This window comes from Mycteria americana, chromosome 3 (genome assembly GCF_035582795.1).
Source record: "Mycteria americana isolate JAX WOST 10 ecotype Jacksonville Zoo and Gardens chromosome 3, USCA_MyAme_1.0, whole genome shotgun sequence".
NCBI classification, from domain to species: Eukaryota; Metazoa; Chordata; class Aves; order Ciconiiformes; family Ciconiidae; genus Mycteria; species Mycteria americana.
Window position 1 is genome coordinate 5,349,432 of NC_134367.1, and position 20,486 is coordinate 5,369,917.

The following is a 20,486-nucleotide window of genomic DNA, read 5'->3' on the forward strand; positions in this document are numbered from 1 at the left end:
ATAAAGAAATAGGGAAGGGAGCTGTGGGGAGTCAGGCTTGCTCAGCATCTGGCTGGAGGAATGGGGAAGGAAGGGAGAATTGGCAGCTGCTGCTGGGAGGGGTGCCTGCTTCCTCCCTCAGAGGCAGGTGGTGTTTCTAGGGTTTGGTGTAGAAATAGCTGGCAATGCAATAGAGAATGTTTTTCCATCATCTGTATGTAGCCTGTTTTCCTCTTTTGCTTATATAAAGTCATGTGACAACACCTATACATTTCTTTTCATAAACCACCAATGGAACAAAGCACAAAATGCTCACCCTAAAATCTGTCTGATTTTACCCTTACTGAATATTCTATCCCTGTATTTTTGCCTGTGCAATAGACCACGCTAAGCTCTTAAACTTAAAAATCCTCCCATCTCTAAAAAAGCCAGGGTTTTTTATTTACCAGGTGTTGTAAACAAGTTAATCTGTATTTATAAGTGTCTGCAACCATTCTCAATGTAACTGTTTGTTACCTGCTCAGTTTTTTTCTCCAGAAAACTTCAGGTGTCTCATGTCATGTTCTTCCAGCATTCATGGCTGACATCACTGAATGTAACTGATTTTTTTAATGACTTTTAAACATATTTTAAAATAATTTGATATAAAATCCATATGGGGTGCACTTTCTTTTTCTGTTTCTCTTTCTCTAATGCACTCTTTCTCATTTAGTCTCTCCCTGAAGTCACATGGATTTGTAGCACAAACTTTAAGTTGATTTGAATCAGTGAGGTTCATTGCTGGAGGCAATGTTATGCAATAGCTGAAAATCTTACAAATTTCAGATGGTGAATGTTGTTTAGGAACCTTTAAGGCCTTTTTATGGTTTTTTTTTGCATCCATGAATTCCAAGATGTAAGTTTTACATTCTCTAATTGGCTTCCTAAAAAGTCTTATTTTTCTTCTTCTCCTCCTTGTTCCTCTGCAAGTAACATTCTGAACACAAACAACAAATACAGATGTATTTCTTATTAAAAGTGTGATTGTCTTTGTTATTTTCAGGTCTGCTCCACACGTTCAGTTTTAATAATAATTTGCATCTATATGTCTAAAATACTGCACAAGAATTGACCAGCACAAATCCTCACACTTTTTTTTGGAAAACAAAAAGCCTAATATGAAGTGAACTGTCTTACAAGGTATTCATCCCTCCCGTGGGAAGGAGAGTTTATCAAGACCAGTAGTCCAGATAGTTGGAGAATTCAAGGTGTGCAGTTTCCATGAGACAGGGTATCAGGTTCCTTTTGCCCATCGTGGTATTGAAAACGTCTCTGCAAATGTTTTCTCTGTTATGGTATTTTAATCTTTTAGAAGAGTTCTGCGAACCTATGCACTTCTTGGACCAACTTCAGAAGTCTTTCAGGAACAGCTGCATCTCTTGCCTCCAATTTAATTGAATCTTTCTCATCTTTTCAATCTTTCCCCATTATTACACTTTCTGTATCTCTAAGGATCTCTTTTACTTCCCTCTAGACCCACTTGATATCTTTATTGCAATACATTGTCCAGCTGAAGCCTCAGAGTACAGTGAAATTATTTGACTTGTTTTAGAAATCTTCTTTATACCTCCCAGCCTGACAGTTAACTCTTTGAAACAGAATGACAGAGACGAGTTACTGTTCCTGTAGTACACATGTATTGTTTTGCAGAAGTGCTGACTACTCAAACATCTCCCATTCTGCGCCTGTGTAATTTGTTTTTACTGCGTAACTGTAGAACTTTGCACTTGGGCTTATTGAATGAAATCTGTGATGGTAATTTCGACTTCTGATCCTTTCCTCTGGCACACTTGCAGCCCTCTCAACTAGAGTCAGTCACAAAAATTAATAACTCTACTCTCCGTTTTGTAATTGAAGTCCCTAATAGCCGTATTAAATTGTACCTGATTCACTTCAGGTCCCTATCCTATCATATTTGAGACTTCATGCTAGTGGAGCTCATCCTTGTCCATCAGGTGTCTGTGCTGCCCCACACGTCACAGTACAGCCTGTCTCAGCTCTGATTATATTGGTGGGAAACGCAAATGAGAAAGTAGCAGAGAGTCATACCCTTTCATGTAGTTTAAAACGGATGTGCATGATCTGAAGGAGCCCTTTGGTCTCTACCATATCTTCAAAGCTTCTCTATGTGTACACAACTGGCACTTACTGTTACTTGGACCAGGAATCTGAGTCTACTTCTGGGATATAGCCTAAAAGATTTTTACATTAGGGGAGTATTGCAAAATGATCCTCTATCAGATTTTGCCCTGAGCTGACCTTAGCACATTTCAATGGTAGGATTATGAAGTTGGAGAGAAATTATATCAAGTAAGTATTTCCCAGTGGAAAATTCACTTTCTCTGGCTGAGTTTTCTTCTGCTCACTTATTACAAGAATCCACAATCTGCAAAAATAAAAGCTTATGAACTATTATTGAATTAATTTATCATTAGAGATGGAACCATGCTACAATAAAAAAAGGACAAATGTTTTTGTCAGAATTGAAAAGCTGTTATGAATTGGTGATAATTAAGTCAATAGACTGATAAAGTTTGGGATTGAAATTTCAGTGTGGTTGAGAGTTTTAACTCATTCTTTGCCTTTGTCAAGTTGGGTTTAGAGGATTAGGGTTACAGGTGTGGAATGGATAGTTCTTTGTTCCAAGTGCATTTGCAATGCCTTGCAAAAACTGTTTGGGTTTTTTCTTTTTTTGTTTGTTTGTTTGTTTTTTTTAATAAGGGAACAAAAATGTATTTGCAAAACTTGGAAGAGGAATCAGATTTTGAAAGCCTACTTTTCTGTGCTATTTGACTGCATTGTTCTGGCATTTATTTAGCTATCCCAGCATCTGCACTGTGTTGAAATACGTGTGACTCTAATTGCCTACACAATGACTACTTTAGTTTCTTCTGGAAAAACTAGTTTTTGTTTCTCAAGCTGAGCCGTGGTGTGTTTCAGCTCTATTTGTCAAACAGAGGTTATTTTCCATCCAAGAGGAAGTTGGAAATGTAATCCAAGGTTTACTTATACTGCACAGTAAGGTTGGCCTTCCACTTTTATGGTAAAGTACCAATTAGCCACTAACTAGGAAAAGAATATGAGCTCCAAATAATTTTCTGCGAAATCAGAAAACTTTATACTGGTGCTTGAAAATGTCTGAGAGGTAATTCAAATATTGGTTTATCCCTAGGTCATTCCTATAATGTCTAAGAGGGACGAAAGTAATTCATCTGAACATGAAATTCATGAAATAATAACTGCCTTTATATCTGTGACAGATCTTTGTTGATTTCAGAGCATCTGGGTAACTTTGTCATATAGGCAGCCGCTCATGTAATCTGGAATATTGTCTTATTTTCATAATAGCAAAGTTTGCCTTAGGGTTTACTGTTAATTAATCATGTCCAAATATTAACTGACATCCATTCTTGGGTGTGAGCAAAACTCCCCCCCAGGGCACCTCCTCTGTGGAAAATTTAGCATTTCCATTTAGGAAGTGAAAAGGATTAAATGCTCTAAGAATTAGGGCAGTTGTATACAAGGGAAAAAACAGCTCACATTAGCTGGGGGAAGACAGGCAAAGACCAGTTGGCTCCTGGGAGCCAGCTGAAGAAGAAGTCATCAGTTTTGGCAGAGTTTGAGTGAAAGAAGAGAGAAAGGAAGAACAAGTAAAGAGCTGCCATCTTCCCCTGGGATCACACTGGTGTAAATCCAAATGGACTCTAGTGTGAGTAGACGACCCAATCGCTAATCAGTATTACATTAATTTTACATTCTTGGTAATCTGTGTAGTTTTAATGGAGTTATTAGAGACTTACAGCAGAGTGAATGAGGATAGACCTAAACCTAGTGAGAAAATCCCATTTGTTAAGAGAATAATTTGGATGAGCATGTCCATATGGGATCTTAACATAAAAATCCAAGACTCACTGAACTTTTTGGGAAACTTTAAAATGGTGTGAAAATGAACAATGAGTGTTTGAACTATTTTTATTTATGGAAGAATTGAACTATTTAAAATTACAATCCTGTGGAATGAGATTATTATAATGTACACGTACAAAGAACACACATTGAGACAGCCACATAGAGGTAACCTGAAGTTTGTGCACAGAGAAATTCCTCTCCCACTGTTTCTTCCTCCCATTTTACATATATATTGAAAAAAAATCACCTTAAAGTGCTCATTTCTTTTCATCCAGTATTAGAGAGTGGTACTCACCAATACTTTTAAAAAGTCTTCTATGTAGATACCTACTTCAGAGTCCTGTTCTCAGGAGACTTTCTCTGCTCCCCCAGGCCATGAGTATTTACCTGCCTAAATGCTAAAATGTCTCAACAGTGTGAGCTAATGTGCATTTTTAAAGTTCTTATAATCACCAAATTTGAGTGGTTTGTTACCACAGACATGCTTCTGATGAAAAAGGCAATCCCCTATCCAATTTTGAATCTTAACTACTAACTAAATACGGGCCTTCTGAAGAATCCTTTAATTCTAAAAAAAAGAGGTCATTCATTTTCTCTGTTTATAAAAAGTTCAGTAATGAAATGGGTTGGAATTTATGGTAGTAATTAATTGAATTAGCTTTATATGTGCAGGTGGGGTTTTTGTGTCAAAAGAGGTGCGTAATTTAAAGAAACTAAGCTGAGCTGATATAATGCATTTTCAAGAAGTTTAGTTCAATACTAATGTTACAGCAGAAGTTGTACTTTCAAGCAACATCTATTACACCATCCGCTTACAGTCTTTGCACTGAGTTCCCTCTGTCTGAAATGACTGTATCACTAATCTAAAAATGTCTAATGAAGAAGGAGACTATCAAAGAGATTAAGGTCCATACTGCAGCAGGATACCTATATAAAGATATAGCCATAGAGAGTCAGTGCTCCAAGGAGGTTTCAGCCTAGCTTTCAGAACAAATCTGAATTTTTCAGAGATTTCTTGTCACTAAATGTACAGGTAGATAATGAGTTAAAAATGATGTGGCTCATTGAAAGCTGTAGTGAAAACTAGAATCCGTTCACTCACGTGTTGTAAGATGCTCTGGATAAACATATGTTACTCTATGTTTCCTGCTTGAAAAAGCTGCTGTACAAGCCCATTTTTCTTTGAGGCACAGATGGGTAGCAACTTGCTTACATTTCCATACTTGGCCATTGAATGAGCCAGGAATAGAATGAGCATCGCCATTTCCAGCTCTCACTTGAAATTTCCCCTCCTTATATTTCCGAATGGTAATAACAGTAAGTTTGGGAGAGTCTTTTTTTCTCAAAGGTATGTTGACAATGGTCTGAGATTGTCTGTTTTTTCCTTTGCTGACCGTAATGTTCTTGTTCAAATCATCCATTACTACCAAATCATATCTGGTATAATGTCCACTTCTGGCCCCTGCAATATAGGAGAGACATCAGTAAAGTGCAGTGACTTTAATGGAGGGCCACCAAGACAGTCAGCACGGGAGCACTTGCCCCATGAGGAGAGGGTGGGGGAATGGGCTTGTTCAGCTGGGAGAAGAGATTGCTTTGGGCAGCTTGGGGAATGGGGAGAGCTAACAACAGCCCTTTAGTAAGTACGGGGAGGCTATCAAGGAGACAGAGCCAGGCTCCTCAAAGTCATGTATGACAGGAGGATGAGAGACAAAGCACATAAGCTGAAAGAGAGATGTTCAGACAAGATGTAAGGAGGAACTTCCACCATGCGGACAGTCAAACAATGGAAGAGGTTGCTCAAACTAGTTGTGCCATCTCCCTCCTCAGAGGTTTTGAACAACCACCCGGATCAAGCCCTGAGCTAGAGCTGTCCCTGCTTTGAGCAGGAGGTTTGACTAGAGACTTCCTGAGGCCCCTTCCAACCTGCATTAGTCTATGATCCTATACAGCTGTGCATTTATTATATGATTCTGCAACCTCATTACAGATATATTTTGTATCCTGTTGGGTTGTTTGTACACACATTTTTTCTTCTTTCTCAAAGAATTCCTTGCCTTGCATTTATGCAAAGCTCCTTTTAGCTCACATTGAAAATTGCTGATGTTTCTTATGTTTTCTTGTATTATATTGATAAGTTCTCCCATGACCTATGGCTAAGAAGTCATTCCTAGGTGACACTTAACTTTAGTCTCTCTTACAATCTTTGCTGACTTGCTTTCTTGCTCTTGTAAAATGTATTCAACATCACAGATACGCGACAGATAAGTGAACGTTCTGGCAGATTCCAACCTCAGGAAAATAAACCATTTTAACTCTAAATTTGTATCAAGCTATCCCTCCCTGTATGTACATATTTTGACACCTTCGTCAACACAATTTCACTGTGCTTTTATGGAGTATCTATATATTTCTTGAAACCTCTTAAAGTAGATAAGCAAAATTCAGGCATTTCTCCCAGTTTACTGAGTTTTCACAGCTCCATTTATAGTTTAGTTACTTCAGAGGGTTCTGGAACGAAATCTGGAGATAGGAACTGAGGGCTTTGAAAAAGTTGAAAGAGAAGCAAATGTACTTTTTTTTGCAGATATGAATGTAAGTATATGTGCATGCATGTTTCTGTTACACAGTCTCCTTCTCCTTCTCTTTTACAGACCTCAGAATTTTTTATATTGTCAAGTTTAGTGCTGTAAACACAAGTTTGGCTTGAGTTACAGCAACTTAGATCGAGAGGTTGTCAGTTCTACTCCTTGGAGTTTTACTGAATAAACAAGCCATCATTTCTATAAAAACTACTAGGGACTCAGATTATTATTGGATTAGGCAACAGGTTATGTCCTGAAGCATAATTACTTAACTAATTTTACCAAGGTATACTGGAAATTGTACTGACTGGTACTGATATCCTTTCAACAGAAAACTGTGCATTATTTGCAGCTTTCCTGTGCCAACGAGGCATTCAGCGCAGCATTCATGGCTGAGATCCATTGCTGCCTAGGACACCAGAAGAATATAAAGAAATAAGGAATTTCGCATAGGAATTCAGGAGGCAACACAACTACATCTGTATTGGTAAACTAAACAGCCAGTTACAGTTTTCTGGCCCATAGGCCAAATAGCCAGATATGTCCATACTATTAAATTCTTTTAGCCTTTAAAATAAAATAGCAACACTCAAAATTCCTGCTGGGAATGGTCCCTGGCCTGTGTTGATTCAGAAACTGTGCTTAAGTATTGCATAGTATTGTGTTAGTTTACCTGGGTAAAAAGTGTCTCAGGCATTATACCAATAAGAAAATTCAATAAAGTTCCAGTGCCTGTATCCAGTGGTGTTCAAATTACGAAAAATGACAAAATTCAGGTGCCTGAGATCTGAGGAAAAATTGGGAAAAGCTGTCTTAATGGTGGGACTAATGAGGAATACGCTATTGGAGAATTATTCCTCTTAAATTGTTTCGGTGGTTGTAAAAGCTCATAAATTTATTTTGTTAGTCCCTTTTTTGATCACTGGGGTGTATATCAGAAAACCATGTCTGGAAGCAAACTGATATGGAATTAGACAGGCTTCCACTACCACTGTAACATATTTCTGAAGATAATGAGGACTTAGGAGCCATGTCCCTTAAGTGATTGACATTTATATGTGCTAATTCACTGTACATTTTCTAAATTTGAACAGAAGAAAAAAAATGGATTTTTGAAAAAATCAAGCTTTTTAGAAACAGAAAATTAGGAAAAACTGGAAGAACAAAACCTGATGATTCTTCAGATTCCATAGAAGTATAAGGTCCCCTCAAACTATCTGTATAAAGCTCTAAAAAACATGTATCCTTTTTTTCATTTAGTTTTGGGGGTTTTTACTAGTGCCAGCAAATTTCTTTGCAATATAAAATATTAAATTTTGTCACAGGGGTCAAGTCAATCATTTTGCTAGTTAGCTTGTTGGGAAGGAATAATAGCTTCTTGTTTAGAAACTATAGAGTTGTTCCTGAGTCACTTTGGGTCCCTGTCTTGCATTTCTGGTGTGTGGGCAGAGTCCTGTCCTAATGTTACATAACAAGGATCTCCCCAGGCACAGAAAATTTCAGGAGCCTATAGAAATTTCAGTCTTGGACAGTACAAAATAAATGAAACATCACACAGCTTTTGAGAAGGGGGAATTTTTATTGGTCTGGTTTGTTTTACATGTTATTCTTCTCTGATAAATCGTTGCAGACTATCAGCAGCTTATGCTGTAGGAGTCGCAGCATAGGCTACTTATAATCATGTTTATTAAATGCCACAACAGGGGAATAAGCCAGCTTCAACATGTCATGTCATATGTGAGTATTGATTGCTACACACGTCTAAGCAAAAACTAGAGGATAATGAAGAATCCAACAGCAGAGCCATGGTAATAATGATCCATGGGTAAATCAATTATTTGTTAACCTGCAGTGCATTTCCTCTACTTCATGTCTCTACTCCTTTTTCCTGTTCTGCCACACATATAGGTTGGGACATGTATGAAAATTTGAGTGCCTACTGAGACCAGAAAACAAACCTTTGAAAATAATGATAATTGGAGTCAGAAAACTTTGTTTGAGCATCTTTACGCTGAAGGGGAGCGTGACTGTTAACACTAAAAGGAAGAATAGGTGGTGGGAACACTAGAAGAAGTGTTTCTCTGGCAAAGTAACAAGCCACAGTTCTTGTTAGCGTAGGACCAAAACCTGTTGCCTTTATCAAAACAAATAGCAAAGCAGTTGGGATGGAATGCAACAGAATTTACTATGTGGGTAAGGATGGCAGGTAGGAAAAGTGGAGACTAAAGCAGTAACAGTAATAATTATATGTCACAGTGAAAACTACAAGAAAGAAACAGTGAAGAACCATGTGTAGAGGTACTGTATGAATTAATGCAGGCTTCCAAAATGCTGTATGGATTTTAAAAAGCGGTTGCAATAAGAATAATTAGCAGTAAAAGGGGAAAAGGAAAAAAAATCAAGTTATAAGTCTACTTTTGCAAATGGGGCAGATATTTTCAAAGGTGCTGAAATTAATGTGATCTCAGTAGCTAAATCCTCTAGCTAGTTTTGAACGTTTTCACATAGATGCTTACTATTGGGTTGCTAGATCCATAATTAGGCCCTTAAATCAAAGAAAACTAGTTTTCAGAGAAGTTGACCTCTTCTTAAAGTTATTCAGAGTTCAGTGCTTTTGAAGATCAGGTCGCTTTCATTTAGGTCTTGGGTACACAGCCTGGGTATTTTGACCTCCAGGGGTATCTTGAACAAGTGTCACAGGGTTACAACCTTCATGTCCACTCAATGTTGCAAAATGAAAAGAAAGTACTGCAAAGGCCTCTCTGTAAAAGAGGCAGCCTGGTACGATAGGAATATTGAGAGCCAAGGTACTGTCTTACTGGCTTGACGCAAGTTAGTTGCAGGAAGGACAACTGATTCCCTGCAGGCTACACAGTTCTGCTCAGATGTTTTTTTCCATGTCAGTCCAGGTGGGAAGGTGCACATGAGTGGAATAAGAGCCAGTCATGAGGCTGAACTTGCAGGTAGGTGACTGGCCCACAATTCAAATGATTTGGTTAATTTCCTCATGCCAAGATTCCTGGCTCAAGGCTGGCCTAGAATATCTCCTCTCCTTACTTCAAATCAGGGCAAGGAACACTGCTGAAAACTGATGGGCTATTCTGCCACTGCGGAGAGGAATCCATGATGTGACCCTACTTGAGGGTTCAATTTCTTTGTTGTGCAGAAAATAATAATAATTTAAAAAGTAATTCTCTACTCCAAATGGTTGTCATCCTCAGAGGATTTCCTTTATCTATCTCAGTTACTGCAAGGCAGGCAAAATACTGTTTTTAGTTCCCATGACAGACAAGGAGCCCTTAGCCACCTCTTTAGTTCTAGCCTGGTCTAGGCTAGGCTCTTCCGCAGTCATGTTTACAAAACAATGTCCATGGAGATCTATAAGAAGCTCAGCTCAGCTACTGAGGTGACTAAGCATAGTGAATATATATAGGTTGGTTCTGTGCTTATTTAACTGATATGATTCAAAATCTCAAGACACACATTTTACAACTGTTGATGCCCGTGTGATTTTCAGGTAGTGACAATACACTGCAGGAACCAGAGAAAGCATTAACAGAGAGAGAAAGCATCATCTTTAAGCTCCCCCAAAGCCATTTTACCACAATTTTTGTTCTTAGTATAATTGCAATGGGTTTGTGTAATGATCTCAGGTATTAAACCTTCAATTTCTCTCTCCCTTTCATTCCCCTTCTTCTTTTTTTCTTTACACCCCTCTCTTTTGCCAAGAGCTGTTCTTTTTTGCCCTCTCCTCTCATCGTTTCCTTTTTCCTTGACTCTTACTTTTTTGGCCACCATCCTTCAGTAAGCTCACGTAGCTACCAATTTTGCACTGCAAGAGTTAGTCAATAGGAAGAACAACTGTCTTCCTTTGTGACTTTGATGCTGCATCCTAACATTAGGAGGGCTGAGCTGGAAAAGAAATTGATTATATTACATTATTGTTCATTATCTGAACAGATTACTACTACTGCTCTTCCTAGCTAAGAGTGATTCTCCAGCTTAGACAAGTATAAAATATATGACGTAGTTCAGTTCCATAATGCATGAGAAAAGGAGAGCTGGGAACCTGCCTATCAGAAACCAATGGAATGCAGAATTCAGTTTCACGAATTTTTGCTTTAATGTCTTCACACATAGACAGTTAAGGGCTGCAGGGAGCATTGTGACTGTCTTCTCTGACCTCTTGCATTACACAGGCCACTGAAGTGAGCAAATCGATCTCTGCAGCCGCCGTGTAACTTGGGTTGAGCTTGTATGAGATCATAACAGCATCAGTACTGCGTCTGTGCGCTCCAGCCTCTTCTCTGACAATGCTTCATAACCAAACATAAAAAATAATAGAGAAAGTTTATTCCACACCTTTTGGGAAGACATCTAGGCTAGTGTTGATTTTAGCTCAAGAAAGAAAATCTCTTTAGTGTTTCTCCATAATCAGTGGAGAGAAACACATCGGCTCTCCCAGCAGGCTAGTCAGGGCACTCAGAGTTTGGCCCTTGTCATGAATCTTAACCCTAATGGAACATTTTTCTTCCTGTTACTGACTACCGAGGGAGTTTGTGGAGATAAGCATTTCTAGAAGGAAGTCAGCCTGTTTGAATGACACCCTCTGTGTCCTAATGATAGAGAATTCATTTGCAAATTGATCCTTTTTTATTCTTTTTCAAACAGCTGTTTTTTTAAGGGAAGAGCTGAAATGTTTTTGAGTGAAAGCATCATTTTCAAATTAAAATATTAATGTTGTCTATAACAATGACATAACAGTGAGAAAAACTATTAAAAGAGTGAATATTATCCCTTGGAATTACTCATTACCTATTAATAGGGGCAAGCTAGTGGTTCCTAGCAGATAATCATTACAACAGATTTCAAGTAGATAAAGCAACATCGATGCATTCTCATGCTTATAGCCAAGTGTTTGTATAATAATTTGAGGTTCAGTATCATGGTTGTTGGAATTCCTTAAGGAACCCACAAATGAATGATCTGTCCAGGCAATGGAGAACACAGAACAAGTTCATGAGCGGAAGACTGATAGAGACTCCTTTGGACACCCTTGTGCACCCAGTTGCTAGCATAGACAATACATTATGCAAGTCTTAAGCTCCAATTTTTTAATGGCATAAAAATAAACTATACATACATAGAATAGAATAGAATAGAAGAGAATAGAATAGAATAGAATAGAATAGAACAGAACAGAACAGAATAGAGTATTTCAGTTGGAAGGGACCTACAATGATCATCTATTCCAACTGCCTGATCAATTCAGGGCTGACCAAAAGTTAAAACATATTAAAGGCATTGTCCAAATGCCTCTTAAACCCTGACAGGCTTGAGGCATCAACCACATCATTAATTTTCAAATACAAAAAAGTCAAAGGAGTGCTATTTTTCCCCATTATCAATCCGTCTCTTATATTCACCTTCCTACAATTAGCCAAAGATGCAAAATAGAGGTTCTGACCCATTCTGACTGTAGTAAAATTATCTAGACCATTTATTATTAATAAAGGAATTTAATTCTAGGTTCACACTCAAATTCCAGTGCAGGTAATTGCATTTTGTGTGTCTTAATGTCCCTCAGCTCCTTCAGCTGCCTTCAGTTCCTGTTCAGATTGTTGCAGTGTATTGTCAAATCTGTTTAATAGCTGACATGTTTCATGTCTGAAGTGGCTCCATTTTCTGTCCGACGAGGAGGTGAGTTCATAGTTTGTACTGCTGACATATCGACAAAGGGGAGGGGCTCTGCTGAGGGTTTGCACGGAGATTTGGTTAGTTAATATTTATAAACTTTACTTGAAATGTGCTAGGAAAAGATGACAAATTATTGCTGTTAAAACAATAGTGTCATCCACCTATTTTCATAAGCTCTTCCTTTCAATAATTAGCATCAAGTGCTCAGAAAACAAAACAAAACAAAACAAACTCTTGACCAAAAGAAAAAAAAAGTATCTGAAGGTATTAGAAAACCCTTCATACTGATTTTTCATGTGTGTGTGCCTGTTTAGCTCTATTCGTTTTTTTTTGTTTGAATTGTATAAAACTGTTGAAACAAAATAATTTATTAGCTCAGTTTTATTTGCAAGGAAGGTTCAGTTGCCCTTTATATTATTGTTATATCTCAAGACAATGTTTCTTTACTTATGAGCAGATGTTTGAAATCCTCCAGGAGATTTTTATAAGACTATGGAAATGAACTTGGCATGGGTACCGGTCTCCCAGGTGGAGCGGGTGAACACAAGCCTTCTTAGAAGTCTCAGATCAAGGCTAGTCAGAAAGAGCAACAGAGCCCAGCCACCAAAAGCCTAGTGCTTTGGTGACTGACAGGTACAGGCTCTTTCTGAAGCATAAAAAGGAATGCTAAATGATCTCACTGACAGAATAAATCTTCTATTTGTTTGGTCTGGACCAGATGTGCTACAGGCTGATGTGGAAATGTCTGCTGATGCCAATCTCAGTTTAAATCACAATTTGGCAGCAGGATTTTTTTCCCCCTCTCTGCTCTCCCCCACCTTCTTTTTTTTTTTTTTTTTTTTAAAGTTGCAAGCCCGTTCTGTGTTCCTAAAAAAGTTTCAGCAATGATCACAATTAATTGGAAGGGGCCTCACTTGCCTTCCCTAGGACTGTGAGGAGCAGCCTTTCAGGCTTTGCTGCCTACATAGCAGAGAAGCCACTGTAAAGTCAGGAGAAACTCCTCAAGGTGTCATGCATTGAGGCCTTTGCCCCATCCTAATACCATCTGTCCACATCTCATTATGCAGACTTGGATGCCTTTCTAAAACATGGTCCAACAGAAACGGCTGAGTTTTAGGTCAGGTAGCTTGACAGATCCCCATGGGTTGGTACAGGTATCCTTGTTTTTCAGAGTATATAAAAAAATCTGGTTTAAACATTTTAAAGCAATGAAGCACTTTAAAACCTTTAATACCTTTGCACCTAATGAGAGCTCCCTGCAATGTCTGGTGCCATCTTCTGCAAGAAGACAATAAATTTTTTTTAATCGAAAAACTAACATTTATTTGTTTTGCCACAGAACATGCGGTCAAAATACTCAAATTTTTCCTTATAAATGAAATTTTCCTAGAGGTATATTGGAGGGCAGTAAAACTGCAGCCTAGCGAGAAAAAAAAAAAAAGGAAAAAAAAAGAAAAGAGTAGAAGCATCAGTGTTACAATTAGATATTATTATCTATTGTGTGATAAATAATCATGCAAGAAACCTCTGGTTTCATTGGAAGCCTTGACAAGATTAGACCAGTTTGACATACCTGAGCAGAAAGTTTCTGGCTTAGAGAAATTACGGTTTCCTGTTAGAACTGAAAACATGGAGAAATCGACACAAACGGAGGAACGGGGTGTTCAGTTAAGGCACTGAAAGAGAAGGGTATATGCAGTCGAGCTTTGCTATTTGTAAAACCCAATAGTTTTCAGAACTTCTCTTCACACACTAATTCATCATCCAACACTTTCAGTTATTTCAGAAACCTAGATACATATTAATGCAGAAGTGTTGCCTATGTGATGAGTGATGGAACTATTAAAAAAATAAATTTATCACATACCTGTGACCTCCTCACAAACCTTTTGCTCATGGATCTGATTCCACAGGACTCAATTGAGAGCTTCAGCCCTCTGGTGCCTTTGTTTTCCTTTTAATTCAACCAGCCACAAAAAACTCTCTCCTTCTTCCTGAAAGGTAAAGTTTGCTCCAAAGGCAAGATTCAGTCCTTCGACAACTGAAAGATTTTCTGCATCAGATATCTAACACCTTCTCAATGCCTTAGAGTCACTGGAGGGCTAGAAATGGGAATTTTACCTCACTATGTGGGACAAATTTTCTGTTTCACAGTGGGATCCAACATCTAATTCTGGAGTTAGAAATCATAGACTTCTTTTTTGTTATTATAATATGAAGATCTGAATGTTACTGTGGTCTTTAAGTTCTTTAGTAAATGGGGTGAGAGAGCAAGCAGTGCATGACTCAGAGTACTGAATAATAAATTAGCATGTCAAGGGGAGTTCCAGAGATGTCTGGGAAGAACATTTGTCCCCATTTAAATAATCTCTGAAACAATCTAAAAGTCACCCTTTGTGTCCCAGAACCCAAACAGGAAAATACGTTTCCTTAAGGCATTCTGACATCTTTGCTTCAATCCCCAAATTAAAAAGGCAGTGAGGTTCAAAGAGAAAGGGAATGTTTTCTTAGCTGAAGTTTGTTTCCTGAATCAAGCAAGAGCTGAAAGGCTGTCAGAGGTATTCTGTAGTTGCTGCCTGCATCTCATTTCAGCTTCTGATCCTTTAGGTCAAGAAAAGAAATGGATTTGGAAAGCAAGGTATGAAGGAGGTTTAAAAATAGCAAAGGAATCATTACTAGTTTGGCAGACATTAACACTGATGAAATCTGCTAGTACATCTGATTGTGATGGATCCCATGTATGTGCAGCCACAGTTAAATTCTACATCCAAGAAAAAAGAGATTTGCATTGCTTTAATTCCAAAGCAAATTTATTTCAGATGATGATGCTGAGTTGGTGGTGTTAAGAATTATCATCAGAGTTCGCAAACTTTGTCAACATATGTATGGAAGAATTTCTAAATTGTTCTTTTTTTGTCAAGAAAAAAAGCCACTGCATTTCATGGCGGAGCAGACATGTACACCAACTGTTCAAGCATCCAAGGAGTTTGTTGCTCCATGCCAGTGTGTTACAGAAGACTGCATAACCAAGTCTTCAAATTATATTTCCATTGACATAAAACGGTGGGCAACATTCCCAGGTAAATCAAGTTTTTCATTCTCAATAGTCAAGTCGCTTGCATTGCAGTCAAATAAAGCCAGTTCTTCAATCAAAATGTGATGCAAGAGGAAAGTTTTGGGGCATCTAACTAAAAAAGTAAAACTGAGGCCAGTGCACCAGGGATGGAGGATACAAGGCTAGCACAGACAGCATCCACCTTCTTTACATTGTGTGTTAGTCAAACAAAGTGAGGATTTGAAAATTCTATGGGATGTATAGGGTACCTCTATTTGGTGAACGTAATGCCAACAATAAGGATCTCTACTGAGCAGCTGCAGTCAACATCTAGTTCTGAGAAGCCCGTTTACATATATATTTTAGGAGCACCCAGTAGCCTAAATAGTTTTCAGTGTGCCAGGATGGAAGCAGTCACAGTCCTAACAACCATTTCCGAATAAATTCAGGGTCCCCTGGCAGTAAAGTATAAACTGAATTTTGGAACACCAAGTATGAGGCCAAACGACATTCCTGGGAGGATGAATGAGACAAGAGCCCTCCTGAGCCGGACTTAACCCTGCCACTGTGAGACAAAAGTGGTGACAATTGTTTCTCAGAGGTTTTGTCTTCTGTATAAGCAGCCACCGGCTCTATACAGAAATGTTTTCCTTGGCAGAAGCAGGAAGAACCTCATTATTTCTGTGCAGAGGAGAATCAAAGATCCCTGGCTGTGCAGCTCATATTTTCTAAACCGCTGGCGCCTGTCTGTTCTGGCAAAGGAAAAAGTGTCAGTAAATCCATACCCACTTCCTTCACCTCCATTTTGCTGCCCCTAGCAGGCTTCTACCCTAGGTTGTAACATGAAGATAGCTCTGGGCCATCCTATTCTTAGGATGGTCCTCATCCATTTCTGTGCAAACTCTCCAGCAAAACAGTGGTGACCACAGTCCATCAGCTCTTACATATAGTCAGGTGAGCTATTTCTGTGGGCCTAGCTTATCTGTTGATGGGACTTCATCAACCAAGGAGTGAACATCCATTAGAAATGTTTATTAGCTCTTACTATTCTTCTCAAAACAGATCTTGAAGAAAAACTTACAGATGGCTTCCTTGTTCACATGGACCTTCAGATGCGGAATACAAAAATAATCAATTCTTTATTCTCTCCTTTTCTGCACCTACAAAAGACACTAGGCCAGGTCATGAGGCACTGACATGCTACCAGTAGTGATCTGTACATCTTCATACTTGATATAACAGAGGGAAACAGAGGCGATCTTGTGAAATTACCTAGACCTTGCCCACAGACTTCTTCAAAGGCATCTGCACTCTGACTGCTGAAGCAGTCTATTGTTTTGTGGTTCTGTTAGATGTGTCCTTACTCCAGTAAAACCTGACAGCAACAATAACAAAAAATACAAGTGAATATCAAGTATGTACTGTAATGCATATTTCATCAGAGCTCAGGAGCTCTTTCTCTGACTCAAAATAAATACCCTTCTTTCACTGTGACTCCCAAAATATAAACAAAACACAAAGCCTTTCCAAAAAACAGTCATCAAAACTGTGAGTCCATCTTCTCAGGAGTGCTGTAACTTCAGCGTACTGTTTACTTCACTGGAAGCCCCAAATTAGAACAACAGTTAATAGAGAAGCTGCTGTTTTAAATATCTAGTTTCATTTCTCTGAATACTGAGATCGACTTTTTCTCCAATTAATGTGGTGAATACGTGCTTTCTGTTCTTATTTAAGATGTCAAAGTGTCAGATTGTTTCTTTACAGCTCAAACAGGAGACACGTGTTTACAAAAAATAAAATAGAATAGTTCAATCATAGCTGCAGTTAATCATTTCAGAAATGATACAAGAAGATAGAATTACTATTGTATTATGGTATAACATGACATAATTATGACAGGCTTTGACATGTGCTGGGCATGATTGCCTGTCATGCAACAGTGTTGCTGAATCTTCATCAGTCTTAATACAAGCAACACGAAATACAATTTAAGCTGGACAAATTCAGGCTGAGCAAAAGACTGATGCATTTTAATAGTGAGGGGAGTTAACCTTTGCAGCAAGGATTTTCATAGATATTCCATCTCAGGCAAATTTAGGTGACGATTTTAATTGTGGGGTTTTTTTTTTCTAAAAGAGGAGAGTTAGTTTAAGCACAGAGATATTCTATGCTATCCAAACTAGATGAACAGCAGTAACCTTTTCTAATTGACAGAAAATCTACTGCTAATGTTTCTACCACAAAACTATCAAGTATATTTCTTAAAGGAAGACAATTGTTATCAGTCCTCCTTTAGAATAGTTAACCATCTCTTTACAGTTTCTATCTGCATGTGATTTAAAGAAGCCTGCTTTTCAGTGAGTGATGACACCGCCATGACATCTCACCCAAGTTTAACTCTCTAATTATTAAATGTGTCCTCTTCTCTATCAATTTCTGTGGCTAGCAAATTAATTTCTAAGATATAAACAGCATGGAAACTGTGGAGGGCCATGTAACAAGCTGTTTTTAAAAGTAGATGGCCCCCCAAAAAAGGATTTTAATTAGCTAACTGGTTTTGCATTGATAAGCCGTCAGACATTCCATAATTGTATCTCATGAGCTTTCTCAAATAAAATTAATTAAAAATAATACTTTAACAAATTTTATTCAAGCTTGGCAGGAGTATTTTCAGTGCTGTGATGTTACAGCATGAACAATCTTACAGGTAGAGTCTTTTTCTCCTTCATAGTTAATCTAGAAACTTTCAGGCTAAGTGCATTTTCCAGTTCTATGGTATTGGAGGAAAAGTATAAGGCTTTATAGCCAAAGGGGCTATAAGTCAGAGTTATTTGAAGGATTAATATGCCAGAGGCCATCATCTTTCAATATTGCAAAATGAGTTAATGGCTTTCATTGCATAGACTATAAAACCACAAGGGATCCCACTAAATTTTGACCTTCTGTCTATCATTGGGCACTCAGTGTTACCCAATATCTTACCCCAGATTTGAGTTAGTCAAAGCATTTAAACTTCAGGGTTTGTCAGTTGTGTGTTATTGGCAGAGAAGAAGAGAAGCCAAGGTGTGACCAAAACCTAAGACTGCAAAGCATGGAAATCAATTGAATGTGCTTTTCCCACTTTACATTTGAAGATAAATTGCACCCTAATTGCACCCTAGCAGTGAAAGGCAACCTACTGCACCCACAAAATCAGATCTTTGCCCGTCGGACCTAAGTGGAAAATTCTTTCCTGAATCCAGTGAGTGATCTGACTGTGAAAGAACACGAATTGTCTGTGCCACCTTTGAGTACTGAGCAACATAATCACTGATGCCTCTGAGGAAGACTGAGAAAGAGAAACCAGCCAATCCCAAATATATCTGGTTAATGGTGTATTTGGGAAAACACACTCCTTGAACCCTTCAGGCAACTGAGGCATGACACAGAATTGTTATCTTTCTTAATGAAAGCATTTTGAACATGTCAGAAGCATTTTATCCGTTTAGCAGGAGATGAGTCTGGCTGTGAAAAGAGAAGCCTGAGAGTAGACATGAATAGGGTATGAACTATCCTTCCCACCCTTCTCCAAGATCCTTCCAGGTCATTGCTGAGTTTCAGTTTGCAGAATACTGTGGGTAAAAACTATGCTTACACCCATAGGGTCAAGATTTTTTCCAGACGGATAGGAGCTTTGCTTTTCAGAGGTTAAGAAAGAAAAAAGGAGAAACAGACAATGCATTGGTGGCTGGGCTTCTTTTCAGAAAGATCTCAGTGTCACAGTCCTGAGGGCACTGATAGGTCTTAATGGCCCAGACCAGCCTCACCTGGGACCCCCACCCACCTTTTGCCATGGACCTAGCAGCCCCATTTAAACTCAGGCCTGTGGTTCAGTCCCTGCTTGCGCTAAGTTGTAGGTATGCTGGTCTCCAGCCCTGCACCTGACCCTGCCTCCTGGATGGACTTTGGACCTATATTGTAGCCTTCTCTTCAGCCTTTGTCCCATTTGATTCCTGAGTGGGTCCCTGGAGGGGCCGTGGACCTGGTTCATCCTCTCACTGTGTCTGGGACTGTTCAGAGATCTCATTTCCAGCACACAACACTGCCTGGCACGTTCAGAATTACACCCTGTGAGCGGGGATACTGTCTGTGCTGAGGACAGTCTTAGCTCCTGGCTTGTCCTCCCTTGTGGAACAGCTGGCCCTAGCTAGTTGGGCGTGAGTCCACAGTCTCTTCTTTCAGTGACCTGCATCGGGGGGCTATACGAGCTCGAGTGAAGAGAGTAGACTGAGATAACTGAAAATACTCCAGATGTGGACTCGCAGGGAAACAGTATCCAGCTCTGTACTCCTCAGTACAAGGCACACACTGATATAGTGGAGCAAGTACAAGAGAGATCCACAAAGATTATTAGGGGATTAGAGCACATGATATACAAGGACAACAAGGTATGTTAAACAACAAGAAGAGAGAGTTAAGGGGATATCTTATTGTCTCTAAAGGGCGTGGAGAAGGTCATCCAGACTTTTTGAACATGCACAATTGATACTGTGAGAGGCAACAGACATGAGCTGCAACAAGAGAAACTGCAGCTAGGAGTTAGGAAATTTTTTCTACCATGCAGGTGGTCAAATGTTGGAACAAGGGCCCACAGAGGCTGTGAAATCTTCATCGCTGCAGATAGTCAAACCTCACTGGCCAAGGACCTAAGCTACCTAATCTAATTTGGCCCTACTCTGATGAGGGGACTGGACCAGGTGAATTGTTGCAAAGGTTGTTTCTAACCTATCTTATGGCTCTAGTAAAATCCTTTAAAAAATATTTAGTTACAGAAACTGCACAAGCAAACAGCACAAAAGAACAGCTGATGTCTGAAATCACAACAGAGTAGCAATTCTCCCTGTCCTATTTCTTCTCTCTGCCTTTATTAGCAGGGGCTGGTCTCTCAAAATGGAATTATTTCTCAGGAGCTCATCTGTTCCTTCTGTGCCAAGAACAAAGGAAAAAAATATTTAAAATGAGTGTGATGTGAACAGGATCATTGCAAAGTAAGATGTTTTTCAAAGTTTCCCAGGAGGCATCACTAGTTTTTTAGATCCATCTGGAATTCAATCATTGTTACTTGCCAGCTGCTGCTGGGACCTTCCAGTTGTTTCTCCTCTTCTGGACACAAAATGTAGTGGGAGCAGTTATTGCTGCTGATATAACTCTGAAGGACAGGCACATAAACTGGGAATACAGGC